The following is an 18,675-nucleotide window of genomic DNA, read 5'->3' on the forward strand; positions in this document are numbered from 1 at the left end:
TGCTACAGATGTCTTGTGAGTTACATTCCAAAAGGGGCGTTGTACTCTATAATGGGTCTAATGAGTGTCGAGTCGAGGGGAACAATTACCTCTTTTTTCCTGGATGAGAACCCTTTTATGATGAGGTGTGCCACGTAGAAGGACTTCCTGACTACTGTGGCGATGTGACTATCAAAGGAGAGACTACTGTCCACCTGGGTCCCAAGGTCTATTATCACGCATTCGGTGTTAAGTAGATTGCTGCCTATGTGGTAGTTCATGGGTACAGAGTTTTTACCAAAGGGAATGACACTGCACTTTTTGGCATTGAGCTTGTGGCCATGGCTCTGACACCAGGCATCTGTCTCAGTGAGGCCCTTCTGTAGGATGTCCACATCATTTGGGGACTTGACTATGGCTCCTAGTTTGCAGTCATCTGCGAACTTCGTTAGCCAGAGGCCTTCTGTGTTAGTCTGTACTTCAGAGAAGTAGATACCAAACAGGAGAGGTCCCAGGACGGAACCCTGTGGTACTCCACTTGTCTCTGCTTTGAGGTCAGATTTGGAGTCTGCAACTTTTATAGTGTGGGTTCTGTCAGTGAGCCAGTTGGCAACCCATTTTGTGATGTAGGGATTTATACCTAGTTTAGTGAGGTTAGCTATAATTCCAGAATGGGGAATGGTGTCGAAAGCCTTGGCGAGGTCAAGATGGGCTGTGTAAACCACCTTACCCTCATCTACGGCTTTGGTGACTGCCTCAAAGAAGTCGATCAGGTTCAGGAGACATGATCTGCCTTTAACAAACCTGAATTGGGTGGGATCCAGAGTTTGGAGGTTACCAATGTCTTTGTTTATGAGTTCCATGATGATACATTCCATGGCCTTGCAGACCAGGCTCATCAGGCTAATAGGTCGATAGGATCAGTGGTGACTCCCCCTTTGTGGAGTGGGATAACTGTTGCTGTGCACCATTCAGTGGGCAAAAAGCCTGATGCGAGGCTATTATTGAACATGAGGCTTATGTGGGGAGCCAGTTCATTCTGAAGTTCATGTAAAACGCAGCCTGGGATGTTGTCCGGTCCCATGGATGCTGTGTTTTTGGCTTTAGAGAGTGCAGCTTTTACCTGCGTAGTTGTGATTACAGGGACTCTGCATTCTTCCTGTATAGATATGGGCCCTTTAGAGGGTGAGAGGGGGGTAAAGTTAGCACTGAACCTATCTTCCAGGATGTTGGCAATATCAGTTGAATCTGTAATTTTTCATGCCCTTGTGCTGTAACTCAGAGCAGATCTTGGTGTTGTCATCTAGATTCTTGACATGGATATAGAATGCATTGTGGTTGCCCTTGAATTTAGTGGTGATTTTGTTTTTGTAGCTAGCTTTGGAGGATCTTATAAGGGATCTCAGCTTCTTACTGAGGCTGACCAGGGAGCTCCTCCACTCATGGGATTTTACTCTCTTTTGTAAGAATTTCTTCCTTCTGTTGTACAGTTTGTTTATGGCAGGGGACCACCAGATTGGATTCCTTTTTTTGGAGGATAGCGTCTTGGTTACGTTTGGGATAGCACGATCCATGCACTCATGTAGGTGCTTATAGAGCGCATTTGTGTAGGATTCAGCAGTTGTAACTGTATTGTCCATCTGCATGGGTGTCATGAAGTTCACTACTTCTGTCTTAAGAAGCATGAAGTTGGCTTTGGAGAAATTTCTTACTGTGGTTTCCTTAATGGGGGTGGGGGGGTGGGATGTGGATATCAAGGGTGATAAGCTTATGGTCAGATCGGACCAATGAGGAGTTGACTTCAAGTGTGGCACACCGGTCACTCATGTTGGTAATGACTAGGTCTAGGATATTGTTGCCCCTGGTGGGGGTGTGGATAAGTTGATCTAGGGTATTGGAGTTTATGAATTCCAGAAAGCGTTGAGCTAAGGAGTTGGTACACGAGTAGTTTTCCCAGTTAATGGTGGGGTAGTTGAAGTCGCCCATTATTAGGGTGTTTGGTTGAACCCTAATATTTTCCAGTACATCAAGAAAAGAGGAGTGGGAATCCTGGGGCATGGTGGGGGATCTGTAGCAAGCTACAATTTGGATTGCAGTTTTGCCCAGAGTTAGTTACACTTGGATAACCTCGGATGCATTATGCTGAGCAACTATCCTGGAGGTGTGGATATGACATCCTGTATCCAAATAGGGCATTGAGGGACAGGTATTTATAACCTACCTCTGTCCATAAGGGATATTGCTGCCAGGCCTGGTGTAAATTTCTTGTTACCAATCCACTGGTCTAGGTTGCACTTAAATTGGGTAATAGATGAACTCAACTTCACATGGTTGGGAAACCTGTTCCATAGCAGAGGCAGTCTTGGGGACACATATCTGTTTCTCTGGCATGTTTTGTTTGAGTCACACACAAAAATTGAGGTTCTTAGACATTGTATTTCTTTTACTGTTTGACTTAACAAAAATGGAGATTCATACATGTTGGGTTTGCGGATCCCTTGTAAGCCAGACATAGATCACCCCTCTACAATCTATAGGAGACTGAGTACAGGAAAAGGGTTTTAAGACACTCTGAATAAAACAGGTTTGTTACTCCTTGTATTATTATGCCTGGTGAGATACATACTGAAGGGAGCATTGTACTCTATGATTGGTCTGATAAGGGGAGAGTATAGTGGAATAATGACCTCTCTGGGCCTTGATGCCATGCCCTTACTTACACATTGTACAACATAAAAAGATTTTCTCACCACTATGGGCATATGGTGGTCGAAAGTAAGTTTACTATCTACATGCATAACCAAATTCCTGACCACTGGGTTGACTCTTGGGGCATATTATTAACATGGTAATTAGCCAGGATGGTTGTCTTCCCAAAGGGTACAATTATGTATTTCTTAGCACTGAGTTTAAGATCATGGCTTTGGCACCATTTGTTAGATATAGGATTTCTTGAAGAATAGAAAAAACAAAAGTGACCGTTTGGTTCAACCCACGAAATGCACACACAATATCCAAATGGACAATCCTCTGCAGCCGAAACTGGCAAAATAAATCCACCGGAGACCACGTAAAATGCAAAGATTTAATAATATATCCACAGAATTAAATAGGTTTGTCCACAAAACTTGGTAGGTTCATCTGATGAAACTCGCTTGTCGAGTGAAAGCGCTTAACCTACCAAGTTTTGTGGACAAACCTATTTAATTCTGTGGATATATTATTAAATCTTTGCATTTTACGTGGTCTCCGGTGGATTTATTTTGCCAGTTTCGGCTGCAGAGGATTGTCCGTTTGGATATTGTGTGTGCATTTCTTGAAGAATGCTAATGTCAGCAGGGGAGTCAATAATAACCCCCAGCTTGCAATCAGCTGCATACTTAGTCCACCATAAATCTTCAGCATTTGCTTCCACTTCAGAGAAATAGATGTTGAAAGAAGGGCCCCAGTATCAAGTCTTGGGTGAATCCATTAGTGTCCAGCCTCTAGGTGGAGGTGGCTTCACCTATTTTGCCCCCCTGGGTCCTATCAGTGAGCCAGTTGGATATCCTGTGGGTAATAAAAGGGTTTTTACTTAACTTAGTGAGCTTGCCAATAATGCCTGAGTAGGGTATTGTATCAAAAGCCTTGGCCAGGTCGAGGTAAACTGTATGCACAGTCTTGTCCTCATCCATTGCTTTGGTGACCTTCTCAAAGAAGTCCACTGAGTATAATAGGCATGAACTTCCTTTATCAAAGCCAGACTGTGATGTAGGTTACCTATATTCTAGTTTATCAAGTCCATGGTGATTCCTTCCATGGCCTTACATATGAGGCTGGTCTGATTAATGGGCCTGTTGTTACCCAGATTGGTGGTTAGACTTCCTTTGTGCAGGGGAATGACTGTAGCCATCTTCCATTACTTGTGCACAAATATTGCACCCCTTTGGATTGACACCAGAAACTAAGCCATTTGTGAAAATCAATCATTTTCTGTTGGTAACGTGGCATCATCCTTGGAGAAGGTAGTATGTTGCTGAGTGCAAGGCTCATACCTGCCTGAGACACATAATCAGCAAACTCAATCATGTCTTGCTTGATGTAGTCAAGGGAGGTACATCTTAGGTCATTAACACACACATAGACTATGGGTGAGTCATACTGGTACATGTGGTTCAATGACCTGAGTGCCTGTGTGACGAGATGTCAAGCAAGCATTATTGAGCTCTGTTTTTTGCAGGGGATCGTTAGCATATTTCATAAACATCTAATGCCATTTCCAGTGGCATCTTTTCCATTTTAGATGTTTGGGCCCGCTCACCATTTTATAGCAAGATATTGGGTCCTTAACCATTTTTTGCAATTTATCTCTGTGTTTATACCTTTTTATTGGGGATATGAGATATATTTATAACATTGGATTTTGGTATAAGTGTTTTCTATATACATAGTCGACTCAGAATTTTCACTCAAACCGATTATATTAGTACATGGGGTTGTTGTGGATTCAAGCAGGGGTTTATCCTTAACCATAAGTAGATATATAGGGACCTTTGTTTATGTTTATACCAACAATATCCTAACAATATTATAACATTTACTCACTTTTTATGAACATACTGTGGTTTCTGATTATTTACAGGAGATCAGGGCGTTTTTGAAGGTTATGTTCATGCAGTGGTTAACATAAATATATTGTTTGGGTTGGTGATAACAACATTGCATTATTTTTGGTAATATATATCACAGTATATTTACATGTTTTGGGGTTGGACAACCAGAGGTTGGCTCATGAGAACGTATATGAATATTAGATTTATAATAAAAACTACCCCTTTAAGGTCATGATAACTTGGGTCTTCCCTGCATGTTATACATTCTCCTATATGCTTTGGATCAGAGGAGGGTTTGCATCCACATTGTGGGCCTTTGAACTTTATATATATATATATATATACATTTTGTTAGTTTTTCAACTACAATATTTTTGATAACTATATTGGCTCACTATAGGAATAGGTTATAATCTATGACTGTGGGAAATGAGCCTTTTTTACCTCTTGTGGGTCCCTATCTCAAATTGAATTAGTATTGCAAGTTTTTCTTTTGATAGTTGAGCATCAAGCAATTTAAAACTTCATCTGCTCTAAAAAAATTTTTGAGCTTGAATTCAGGTTTTTTGACTGCCTCTTTCTTGGTTTCTAACTATTGTTTTATCATCATCTGCATTAATACACATAAATCCTTGGGAATTTCAATTTTATATGGACGCAGCTGTTTTTTCTTTTTTGGAAACCACTATCTTGACAGCTGTTATTGTCCTTATTAATATTTTGACTTTGCTTTCGTGGCATCACTGATTGACCATTATTGACAGTTATATAACTTTTCTTGTTATTGCAACTTTCTATTTTTGTCCCATTAATATGGATTTATCCAATCTCATTTCTGGACTGGTGGCTGATAGGGAGGATTTAGGGGCCTTTGGTTTGAGCCCAAATCCAAATGGGAATGCAGATCAGATGGGGAATAGCAACCCTGATACAACAAGCCAAAAGCTAATTGATGACCTGAATAGGCAATTAAGGGCGCTACGAGCAAATGTGTGGCACAGTAAGCTTTTTAAGGCGTATCAGGCAGCGAACATAACCCCAAGGGGATTAAGAATACGGATTATTCCGCATGTGAGTAATGCAGATGATGAATTGACCACACAGTGGTCAAAAATACAACATGAAGCCACAATGTCTTTTGTGGTTCAACTTTATAAATTTCATAATCGAGCCATAGATAAGGGGCTGTCTGAGATCATGACTTTGGCAGATAAGTTAAAAAATTATGAACAGGAGCCTTCTTTTGAAGGCAAATTGAATAGAGTGGCTCAAGATTTGAAAAAGTTTGATGCTGAACTACGGTCACGCAAGATGAAAAAGTTCAATAGGGACCAAGAGGATTATTCCCAGGGTAACCCATTTTCTTTTCAATCTAAGCATGTAAGATTTAATAACCTCCCAATTTCAGATAAGAAAAGGAAAAGACCTAGATCCATTTTGAGGAAAAGCAACTATAATGCTACTTCATCATGTGATGACACATCATCAGGGACTGACAATGAATCCCTGACAGCAACAGGATCACCATCACCCAAAAGAAGCTCGGGGGCAGCCCCTTTAGGAGCACATACAGACGGGGTGGGCGCAAACACAAGAAAAATATACAATGTACAGGGACTATTGGAGTTGGCGTTAGGGACTTAAATCAAAGCACTGTTAATAACATTTTAAATTTGTCTGACTATGTTCTGTCTGATCTACATGTCAAAATATTGAATAAAGGCCTTAATTTCATACCTGGTGCTATCATTTCTGAGGATGTATTTGCACAAGATTTGTCTAGTTTCTGTAGATTAATTAATCTTAAAATGTTTTTTTGGTGACTCTGGTCTTGATTTTGAGAAGGGGAAATTCACATACCATCAATCTAATTTTTCCCCACCTATGAATACTGTGGTTCACCAATTTCAAAACAGTGTGCTTAGGGATATTCATTTTCAAAGTTCAAATTTGGCATGGAAACATAACAACATCACTTCCAGGGAGAAACAAGCCATTCTGGAACTCCAGAAAAATAAACAAATTGTGATCACAACAGCAGACAAAGGTGGGGCTGTTGTAGTACAGAATTGGGATGATTATGATAGTGAGGCCCGCAGGCAGTTGTCAGACACTAGATATTACAATCACATGGCTATCGACCCCGTACATAGATTTACTAAATGTATTGAACATTTCCTCAAGAATGCTTTTGATAGGGGTGTAATTTCCAAAGACACTCTATATCAATTAACAGTTAAGGATTGTAACTCACAATACATTTATTTTCTTCCAAAAGTACATAAAAATCCTACACACCCACCGGGAAGACCTATAGTGTCTGGAAGAAAATATTTAACTGAACCCCTGTCCCTGTTCTTGACAAAACATCTTAAACCTTTGTTACGATTTCTTTGTTCCAGGTTAAATGATACCACTAGTTTTTTACAAATCATATCTGATGCTCAATTGGAAGAAGATTGTTTTTTATATACGCTTGATGTATGTGCCTTATATACCAATATCCCACATCAAGCTGGACTTCTGGCTTTGGCATATTGGTTGGAACATGCAGGTCTATACAGTTCTACATTCAATACATTTTGGTTGACATGGCTAGATATGTCCTTACTTGTAATGTTTTTATTACAAAGACAATTGTTATTGGCAAATCAAAGGTACGGCTATGGGGGCTTCTTTTGCCCCATATACATGACCTTTTCATGGCCTATGTCGAAACCAAGTTAATTTATGACTCTACAAGAAACATCTTTCTCTCAGACATGGATATTTGGAGACGATATCTTGACGATATCTGGCTAGTGTGGAGGGGAACTGAGTCTAGTTTGCTTACTTTTGTACAATATTTGAATAATAATGAGTGGGGTCTAGGGTTTACAGAACAACATGATACCCATAGTATAATTTTTTTGGATGTTGCCATACGCAAACTCTCCGATGGTACACTTGAGACTGAGACACACAGGAAGTTCCCGCAGTATAATTCATTATTGCATGCTACAAGTTATCATGCTCCACACATAGCCAGGAACATCCCAAAATCCCAATTTATCAGAACCAAATGGATATGCTCGCAATATTCAACATATTGCAAAAATTCAGAGGACCTCACATATAGATTCAAACAAAGAGGTTATAAGGAAGGTATTGTAGCAAATGCCAGAAGCCAGGTTTAAGGTATGGAACCTAGTCAGCTGCTTGTGTACAAGGAGAAGCCCATTATATCATCAAAATCACTTAGACTTACGACCACTTATGGACGGAACACCAATGGTCTTGTTAAGATTGTACAGCAACACTGGAACATCCTGCAGAGTGATCCAGAAGTTGCTAGGATTATCCCGGACAAATGTATGTTTTCATACAGAAATGGCAAAAACTTGAAATCTTATTTTAACCATTATAAAACTGGAGATAGAAGGGTCAGGGATAAAATACAAACTACTATTTCTGGACACAGTCTGTATGGTTGATTTCCTTGCGGTCATTGTGTAAATTGTAAATACATATGTACTACCAAGGAATTTTCCAGTCGAAATTGCTCAAAGGTCTTTGATATAAATATTTTTTGCAACTGCAGCAGTGATTGGGCTATTTACATGGCCACATGCAAATGTGGTGCATTTTATATTGGACAAACCTCAAGGTGCATTAGGTTACGTATCTCAGAACATTATAGTAATATCAAACAGAAAAAGATGACTAATGCATTGTATAAACACCAGTTGTCACACCCATCAGCAATATTTTTGTTTACAATTATTGATGTGATTCAGGGTGACCGAAGGAATAAAATTGGTTGGCATGATATTCTAAACAGTAAAGAAAAAAAGTGGATCATTAAGCTAGGTGGGCTTTTCCCCCCAGGGCTTAATGAATATTTATAAATTTTCCACCAATGAAATTCTATGCCTGTATATTTAACAGCCAGCAAATACTATTAGCTTTGAATACACTGATGAAGGCTGTGTAATTTACCAGCCGAAACCGGTTTGTTGTCTGTATTTGCTGTGATGCTTTAATTTCAATACAATAATTTTTATCACCATTTGCTGGCTCCATTCTTGTTTTTTGGTTGACAGATCTTAGCCCCACAAATATAGCTAACTATGACTTTCTCCTTACTCAATCTGGTGAGGGGGAACATCTGTGTGCCTCACTGTAGAATCACCAATGACCAGAAAATCTGGTTGAGTGCTGGTTTGCCTTACGGGCTTAGCAGCAGAGGCATTGGATACAGTGCTACTGTGTGTAACTGTGGCTGGTGTTTCAATGGAGTGTATATGTGATGGCTGAGGACCCTTTTTATTGTACTGTGCAGGAGGTCTTAGTGTTTTAGGAAGGTTACCTGTAAGTGCCTCAGCATAAGTAGTTTTATGTGTAGGGTCTTTACCCTGTGCAGTAGGCATGGTGCAAGTGTCACTGACCACCTCTATAGGATTAGTTTTCATTGTATGAGAGAGTTTTGCTTCCAGCATTAAAGTGTATTTACACCTCTTGCATATTTTATCTGTTTTATTAAGAATAAGTGGGGTGTCAGCATACATGAGGCAATTGGTAAAATGCCTCAGAATACCCATCTGAATCACAATGGCCATAGAGAGAGAGAGTTGGGAAGTACATATCCATGGCTGCTGATCTACTATGGAGGAGTGAGAGAAATTTAAATATTGAGTAGGTCAATAAGACAAGGAACTTGATGAGCAGTGCTCAGGTACGTGCAAACTAAATGCACTAGACAGTAAGGGTATTTTGTAGGGAACTTACAATGTGAGAGACTGGCATCTATGCAGATTATAGGCGGAATTATGCTGAGAGATATCGATATCTATACAGATCATTGCATGCTGCTACTGCACGGAGAGCAGCAATTCTAGCTAAAGACTGTAAAAAAGGTCAAAAAGGTTCAACACAGAAACATTCAATTAATGCAGCTGTGACAATGTGAAAAACAAGGGCTACAGCAGCTGATATGGTTATGTATGTGCCAAGCATTGTGCAACTGCGACACTCACATAACACGGGCGATTCGATAAAAAAACCCACAAACATCACCCTGTGGCCAATCAAAAATGGCACACTCTTCTTTCCTCAGTCCCAGGCCAGAAAATGACTCGGGTCCCCTCTCTTGCGGAACTTAAGGGAATTCTAACTAAAGACTGTAAAAAAAAGTCAAAAAAGGACAGATATTCAACACAGAAACAGTTATTGCAGCTATGACAAAAACAGTATGAGAAATTCAAAAGCCACATAGCTGGAACATTGTATGTCTTTGTCATTTGCTTTTATTACATGGGCTTCAGGTACAGGAGTTTTAAGGTGTCACACAGTTAAAACTGTAGCTTTGCTGGATTTTCTTGCAGGTTTTACTGAATGGTTTGTCTGTATGACATTTTTATTCTTTAGCTTGACAGAGACCATTTTAGTTCATTCAAGAATTCTTGAAAAAAATTGCATGGCATGCTGCCATTTCCATTTTACAACAACCCTTAAAAACAGCTCATAGTGGTGATACAATGTAAATTTTTTGGCAGCATGAAAACATCCTCCTAGAAATGAACAAAAAAGAAACTATTTTTTTTTCTCATGGTGGTGCGGTGGTTGGCATTGTTGCCTCACAGCAAAAGGTTCTCCGGTTCAATCCTCGGCTGGGGTGCCTTCTGTGCGGAGTCTGCATGTCCTCCCTGTGGTCACATAGGTTTCCTCCAGGTGCTCCGGTTTCCTCCCACATCCCAAAGACATGTTGTAGGTGGATTGGACACTCCAAATTGGCCCTAGGTGTGAGTGTGTGCGTGTGTGTGCCTTCCCTGGAAGGTTGGGCACTGGGCTGGCAACTCGACACTGTAAAACTCCACTGCCAATCATGAGCGGACAGGTGATCCACTGTGGCAATCCCTAAATGGGAAAAGCTGAAAGAAGAAGAAGAAGAAGAAGCAGAGCACTATAATGTCTAACTATTTATTTATTTATTTACATTTATTTACTGGGAACGCATGACTGGGCCAGAAGCCCATTTTGAGTGGAGGCGCAAGGAGAAAAGCTCCGCAGAAATATAAGCAAAATGCAATAATTAGATAGTACAATGGTGTACACACTGTAAGATGCAGAATACCCATCATCTAGTTAATCTATACAAAAGAAGTATTTAGTACTGTTTTCTAGTAGATACAAATTCAAAAATGAAAACCACACAAGTATTTCAGTAAAGATCACTGTGAGAATAATAAAATTAGTACTGTGTATGTATTAAATAATAGTTATGAACAAATGAAATTATATATATTTATTATGAGCAGTAGTAACACCGAGGAGTGGGAGAAAATGAGGTAAGGAGTAGACAGCATGGTGAGAGAGTTACAGATCTCTTGTCAGGCAGGTTTGGCGCAGGAGCAATGCCAGTTTCTGGATAGATATTCAAATAGCAGTTGTTTGAAACTGGTAGATTCAGGTGTGTTTTGGTGATTGTAGGGTAGAGTTCTAACTAACATTCATTATGGAAGATGAGAATTTTATACACTAGAGCAGCAATTCTTAAATGGTGAAGACTGCATCTTGGTGGAGGCACGGCCTGTTTAGGGACGGCCTAGGCAAGTTTGATAATATTGTAATATCGTGTACCTGTATTCACAATTAAACTTCTTTCAGATTACACTAACTGCAGAATAATAATAATAATAATAATAATAATAATAATAATGAATAAATGTGTATTTGTTCAAAATGTGAAATTATAATGATTCCAGCTATGTGTTCATGCACATTCACATGTGTGTGTGTGTGTGTGTGTGTGTGTGTGTATCTTGGGGGAACCCTGTGATTTTGTAGTGGACAAAGAATTTTTTTGACATGAAATTCAAGCTGAAGGACTTTTCTCTGGGTTAAGGAACAATTGGAAAAGAGCCAAGGGACAATAGACTAGTGACTGAAGGGGGAGTGAAAATTATTATGATATTGCACCCATTGGGAAAAAAATGTAGTCTGAGTTGGGAAGGTTTATAAGTTTGGAAATGCTTTGTTTCCATCATACAATGTCTGCAATCTATACTGGAGTACATTGAGGAGATGTGTTTGTAACTTATGGTTCTGGAATGAAAGGCAACTAACAATTTTTCAGAAGAAACATGGTACCCAGCCAAAGACTGACAAAGTCTCGAAACATTACTTGATATAGATTGTCCTTTGAATCTCATAATGCTGTCATTTACAACATTCTGAAGGGTTACTCTAGAAGAAGCTACCCTTTTATTCATTGTGGTAATGCAATTCTTGTTCCTCAGTTGTTACCACAGTACCCTGCTAATCCCACAAGTGCAGTATTTTTTGAGGGACAGTCTCTGGTTTCTGTTATTTTTTCAGTGTTAATTCTGAAGTTAACTCAAAGTAGCATTTGAACTGTGAGCAGCCCTGTTGGTATGGTTACATGGGCAAAAAGGCAACGTATCACATTTAATCTTTCACTATTCCACAAAAACATAAGAGATTTCAGAAACATGCTAGCAGATAGTGTCCTTTATTCTGCCCCACAAAACAGAAACATATCAGACTTATCACATATACTAGCAGATATTGTATTAACTTGCATGGTCTACAAATAATCAATGTACTGCATTAACCACAGTGTTTGATATGATATATTTTAGTATTGTTTAACAGACTCCCTGCCTTCCATTTATTATAAGAGAACAAGTGTATATGCTCTCATAAATGACCAGTAAAAAACTGATTAGAATAAATATGTCAGTTATGTATCTTTAAATGTGAAATGAATTAACTCACGTAGCTGGACACACACACACACACACACACACACACACACACACACACACACACACACATATAGCCACACACACACACACACACACACACACACACACACACACACACACACACACACACACATATATATATATATATATATATATACACACACACACACAAAATACATTCTATTTTGTATCTACCTTCCTTCTGTCCCAAAATTGCCTCAGTTGTGTCCCTCTACTCCCCATCAAGATCCCTACAAAGCTCTGAACAAAACCTACTTCAAATGTATAAGCCTAAAACTAAAATAGGACAAAACCTTTACAGTTACTTTCCAGCCCAATCTTGGAATAAAGTTCCTTTGGATATCAGGGATATCAAACACCCACATAAATTCAAAACTGCTACTAAAAACAATCTAAACAGAACTTGGATCTGTCACTGTAACTACCCTCCTTGACTGACCACCCCATACTCCTTAGCTCCCTCTCTCCTAACTCCATTTCTTTCTTCTATCCCTTCTCGCACATTGTACATTGACTTTAGGCTCATCTAAATCAAGCTTAATACTCTAAGAGTATGAAGTTAACTCTTCAATTACAGCTGTTATGCTGCATCATTGAAGAGTCTGTGCAGATTGTTTTTTGTTAGCTTATACTTATTCTCTGGGTCTGTTAATCATGTACTTCCTATTATGTTGAAAAGGCTTCTGCTTAGTCAGACTAACCCAGTCAACAAATGTCAAATATATATATATATATATATATATATATATATATATATATATATATATATATATGCACATACATAAAACAGGGTCTACAGACACTCACATTCTAGATGCTCATGACACACTCGCTCACTGCCATTTGCTCAAGAAGCATGTGTTCAAACTCCCACTGGCTTCATCTCAAGTCTCTACATGGCTCCCCCAATGCCTGACCCTATAAAACTGTATAGCTCTACCAGAACTTCAACGCTAACCCTAAAACTCCCACCCAGTTCCTAACCTGAGTCTTACTCTCATCCTAAATTTGCAGATTCCTCCGTAAACCTAAAACTCCCCTCCAGCTCCCTAAACCTAAAACTGCCTTCCTGTTCCCTAACCCCAAAATCCTGCTCCCACTTCCTAACCCTAAAACCTCCTACCTGCTCTCTTCCTATGGCTCCAGCACTTACTTTGCCAAAACTCAAATAATGTGTTTGGGAAGATACGACAGATGTTGCCCACACTCATATTCAGGTTTGAGCAATGAATGGCAGCCGACAAGAGCTAAAAGAAGCTTGAGTCCCTGGTTTTCAGGAAGTGGTTTTCGAGTGTTTGGGACTTGAGTGCTTGCAGTAGACCCATTTGCACTTATGCATACTCACACACGTACACACACACACACACACACACACACACACACACACACACACACACATATATATATACATGTATTATAATTGATATAGATAGATAAATATAGATACATATAGACAGAGATAGAGATATATAGAGATATACACACAGAGGTAGATAGGTAGGTAGATAATTTGTGAAACACATCTCTGTATCCAAGACTTGTGCAAGCATCAGGAAACATGTAGTGAATGTAGTTGATATGCACATATACAGGCATTTCTATTGACTAAAAGACAAAAATATGTCTTTGTTTAATTAAACATGTTACAAAACTTCCCAAAAGGAAATAAAAACAGTGACTTTTCTCAAAGCAAAAAAGACAATCAGATTCTAGAAATTCCTTGTAAAAAAAAATTCCTACTCAGTAAAGTATAACGTATGTCATTCAATGAGAATGAACTGAAATTAATTTAGATACATAAAGTGCTGCTGTCAGTTTAACAATAGCTGGTCAGTGGGTCATATGACTAACATGCAGAAGATTATATAGTGTGAAGATAAGTCACTGAAAAGGCACAAGTAAGTATGGAAATAAAGAAAAGCAACAAAAAAATAACATTTGTAGCACTTTAGGAAAAACATATGTCAATACAATATGCATGACTTCTAATGCATATAGTGCCTGTGTGTGGTCTGCATATCTGCAGTTTGAATTCATGTTATAATTTTACTGCAGATACTATTTACAAATGAATAATGCATAAAAGCAAATAGTTAATGGTTAATTATTTTGAAGTTGCATATAAATACTCTGTTTAGTTAAAGTGAATTGTCTTTCGACATATTATGTGATGTGCTTTCATTACATGGTAATAAAAATAAATGTGGTTTCTAAACATCACAGCTTATGTAAGCACTCAAAATATTCATTGCCTTCACTGCATGGTTTCACATTACTTAAAAATAAAGGCATTCATTAATGTCAGTAATTAATAACTTGCACATTATATGTATAGCCTGGCAGTCTGCAAAGATTTGTCAGGCTCTCTGCATGTTCATATATAAGAAAATTCAGGACTGCAATATGCCATACTGTGATGTTGAACAACTGTAGGACTTTGGGAATTTTCCTGTCTTCTCATAAATAAATTATTAGGTTCAACTTTTCTTCCAAATTCTCAACTTTTTTATGCTGAAAATGTTTTCACACTGTCTCATCACATACATTTTCTTTCACAACCCCCAAAAGTGTTTTTAGTATATATGATGAAGAAACTTTGGAAATCCTATTAGGTGCTTTAATATATTCTCTGGACTCAGCACAGATCTTTGTCTTACATTTTGCAGATATTTTGTTTCAAACCAGCTGATTAAGAAAAACAGTTGATATTGTATCACGCCATTAATCATGTACTGCTTTCCTCCGTGTCGCACTGAAAAGAAAGCTTCAATCAGATACTCTAGACAGCTACGTTAAATTAAAGCATGACTTTTACAACAGCTCCCCTCCTATTGTTGGCCATACATCTTCATTTGAGTCTCTGTATCTTGGATTATACCTATTTAGCAAAGCTGTTTGTTTCTTGGGTGACTAGAGAACTTTTGCCAAGTCATATACCTTGCGTAGACACCAACTGTAGACAGAATAAGAATTACTACCCAGAGTAGTTGGAGGTCTCAGTGCATACTTTATAAACTAAATCAGGAAAATAGTTAAGCATGTCATCAATCATAAATATCTACAAAGACATCTCTTATCAGTAAGCTGCTTGTTCCCTTCTTTCATATTTGTACACAGAACATTTCGAGTCATTTTCAATTTTATGCTAAAAGAAAATTATTGAATTAAATGTATAAATTAAAAAATATATATCACTTATGCTGACTGAGTGAATGATGTGATAAAACAAGCAACACTATCTCTTTTATATTCCTAACTTTAGGTAAAGGAATTCACAGAACTCCCACACCCCAGGGTATAGGCTTCCAAACACCTGTTCTCCACAGTATGGTTATCAGTTTTTGTTTTCTTGAACTCATTCATCTATATTGCAGTGCATATAATCATTACCACTAATTACAGATTCACTGACAAAACACTGCATAATTCAGCATTTGAGTAATCTCATTTAGTTATATACAAAATCATATAAATCAAGATTGCAAACAAAGCTGTTTATATTTTGTATTAGTAGTGACTGCATTAAGCAGTAGTTAATATATACTAATAATTACAACATGCAGCTGACTTATTCTTTTCAACTAAATAAAACACACTTTTTTAGAATATCACAAAACTCCTAAGCTGAAGTTATCTTCAAAATGGTTTATTTGTGTTTGTGTGTGTGTGTGTGTGTGTGTGTGTGTGTGTGTGTGTGTGTGTGTGTGTGTGTGTGTGTGTGTCTTTGTGTGTGTCTGTGTGTGCCTTCATGAATAAAGTTTAATGTATGACATAAGTCACAGTTTTCTTAAATATGACAGGATGAGAAAAAACAGAATACCAGATATTTTACCATTCTAGTTTTGATCATTCCTGTATGTAAATTACAAAGGTCTAGTCTCTAAAACTGATAAATACTACCTGAAAATACATTTTAAAAAATCATTGGCTTAAATGAGCAACTCTGTTTTAGTCTGAGCGTTATGCAGATGTGTTCTAGTCTATAAGTAATGATAGAACAGATACAGGACAATTACATGTAGGGCATGCCCCCTGCTGTCGGAACTAGTGACCCCTTTCCATCATATAATACAATTGTTATTCCTTACACTAAAATTTCCATAACCACTTACCAAATGAGAGCTCCTATGAATTGTGCAAGTAATGGGTTAGAAGAAACAAACAAAAACAAAAGGGTTAACACTTACCACTCAAATACTATGCACTTGTTTAACAGTAGTTCTCCAGAGTAGAGGAAATTTGTTCGGTTGCAGTACAAGTGATACCGAATCTCTGTCTTGCTTTGTTAGTCTGCACATTTCACAGTTCACTTAGTTATTACACAACTGCTAGCTCCTAGCTGCTCTAAGAAGCTCTTCTGTCTCTGCCTCTCTCTCTCTCTCTCTCTCTCTCTCTCTCTCCCTTCCACCGCCTTCAAGTCCTCCCCCACCTCTCTCATTAAGTGCAGGAATACACTTAATGTTGTATCAGAGAGGGTCTTAAGCCACAACTGAAATCAGAACTCTCTGAAGTTTTACAAATTCCTTTAATACTGAGGATTAGCAAGGAAAAACAAAATAAAATATGTGCTTTGCAGCACTCCTCTGAATAGCTATATAAAATACTTGGAAATAATTCCACACAGGAAAAGCAGTACCTTATTGTTAAATGGGTCTTGCTTTATCCAGGGATTCAACTTGAAATTTCCATGATAGGTTACCTTTTGGGAAACGTATATTGTAATGAATCCCTTTTGTTTTGAAAGCAAATTCCCATGCCACTTTATGAGCCAGAACTAATCAAGGCAGGCAGGAAATTTGCATGTGAGATGTTTTTTGCAGTTCAAGTATATTATAATGTATCAGAAGGAGCTTGGAAATTATCACTTGATTTGCAAGGAGCCTGCTTACACAACGCGTGGCTTATGTTGAACAGGCAAAACCATAAGCAGTACATATTTGCTTAAGACATATGTTAAAACAACTTCTGTGCTTAGAACTCAGTTATTTTTCATAGGATGCTATGAATTTTGAATGTGATATTTCTTTGGCCACTCCTAAACTTGACTCATCTCTAACATAATACGGAGCATCACTCTATACCCAAGTGCTAAGACAGACATTTGGTGGTGGATCATAAAAAAAGGATAGCATCCATATACATTAAACAATGTGAAAAAAATAACTATGTTAAATAGCTGAGACTGAAATGCTGAGGAAAAAGCAGCTCTGTGTGCCATACCAAGGATATGAATCTTGGACTGTCATTCAACCAGTTATTGTTAATCACTTATCACAGGTTTTATAGGATTTGTCAAGAGGTGTGAAATGCAGGACATATGAGGCAGATCTCTGCCTTGTAGGAAGAGTCAGGTCACCAGGCAACTTCCATTTCCAGAAGGTAGAATCCTAAATATATATATAAGTAAGACAGTGGGAAACATTCTATTGTACACAGGAATGCACACCATAACACAATACATTATACCATATGGTTATGTGCAGCCAACCTTATATTACAAAATAACTACTGTCTATATCAAAGAGGCACCAGGAATGCACCAGAATTTCCAGCCATAAGTATCTAGGGAGAAGTCTTGAGTTTGTGTTAAAAGGATGAACACAAAGAGCTACAACAGAGGATTTTCCCTCATAAAAATCATTGCTGGCACTGCTTCTATTTCAACACAAGCTTTCTTTTACAATAGCAGGGACTCACTGTTTCTTGGATATTTCAATTTTCTCTATAGTTGTTTGACTGCAAAGCTTGTATATTTAAGTAAGGTGAGTATAGGGACACTTGTCTTCTGCATGGAGCTACCACGAGACTTGCCTTCTGCAAAGGATTTATTAGGTTGATGTTTTGACTGGTTGTGTTCATCTGGTTGGAGTTTAAATTAATATTTACATGGAGATACATAGCAGAAGTATTTTCTTGTCCTGGTTTTAACACATCCTTGACCGAGAAAATGCAGCACTAGTAATGAACAGTTAGGACTGAATAAGACGTCTTGACATTTGAATAAACATAGGCTAACAAGTTAATTTTGGCAGAATTTTAATTAGAAAAGAGGTGTAACAGCAACAACATATGCACAAGCATGCACATGTTCTAAATATGTTGCATAGTTATACTTTTCTGCAGCACTGACCTCATTATCTTTAGATAGGAAACAGAGGGGAGTACCACTTTTATCTCTCTGGATAAGGCACTTTGGAGGTTCCAGCCGAGGGTGTTCACTTTCTGAATATCCCCAGCTTGTGCTGAAAGCATGGGGATGGTCCAGATGCATCTTTAATGTACACTAAAGCCAGTTAAAAACATGAAATTATCTGATC

At 38.2% G+C, this 18,675-nt stretch overlaps 1 protein-coding gene across 1 annotated transcript in view; it reads right to left on the reverse strand.

Annotated features, from left to right (window-relative positions):
• SHISA8 (shisa family member 8) overlaps window positions 1–16,724 on the reverse strand; it is a 1,285,711-nt gene extending 1,268,987 nt beyond the window's left edge. The window contains exon 1 of the mRNA XM_044075429.1: window positions 16,546–16,724. The gene's annotated coding sequence lies outside the window, so the exon portion shown is untranslated. The remainder of the gene's footprint in view (window positions 1–16,545) is intronic.
• Between the last annotated feature and the right edge of the window lie 1,951 nt (window positions 16,725–18,675).

This window comes from Protopterus annectens, chromosome 1.part1, assembly GCF_019279795.1.
Source record: "Protopterus annectens isolate FY-2018-M chromosome 1.part1, PAN1.0, whole genome shotgun sequence".
NCBI classification, from domain to species: domain Eukaryota; kingdom Metazoa; phylum Chordata; order Ceratodontiformes; family Protopteridae; genus Protopterus; species Protopterus annectens.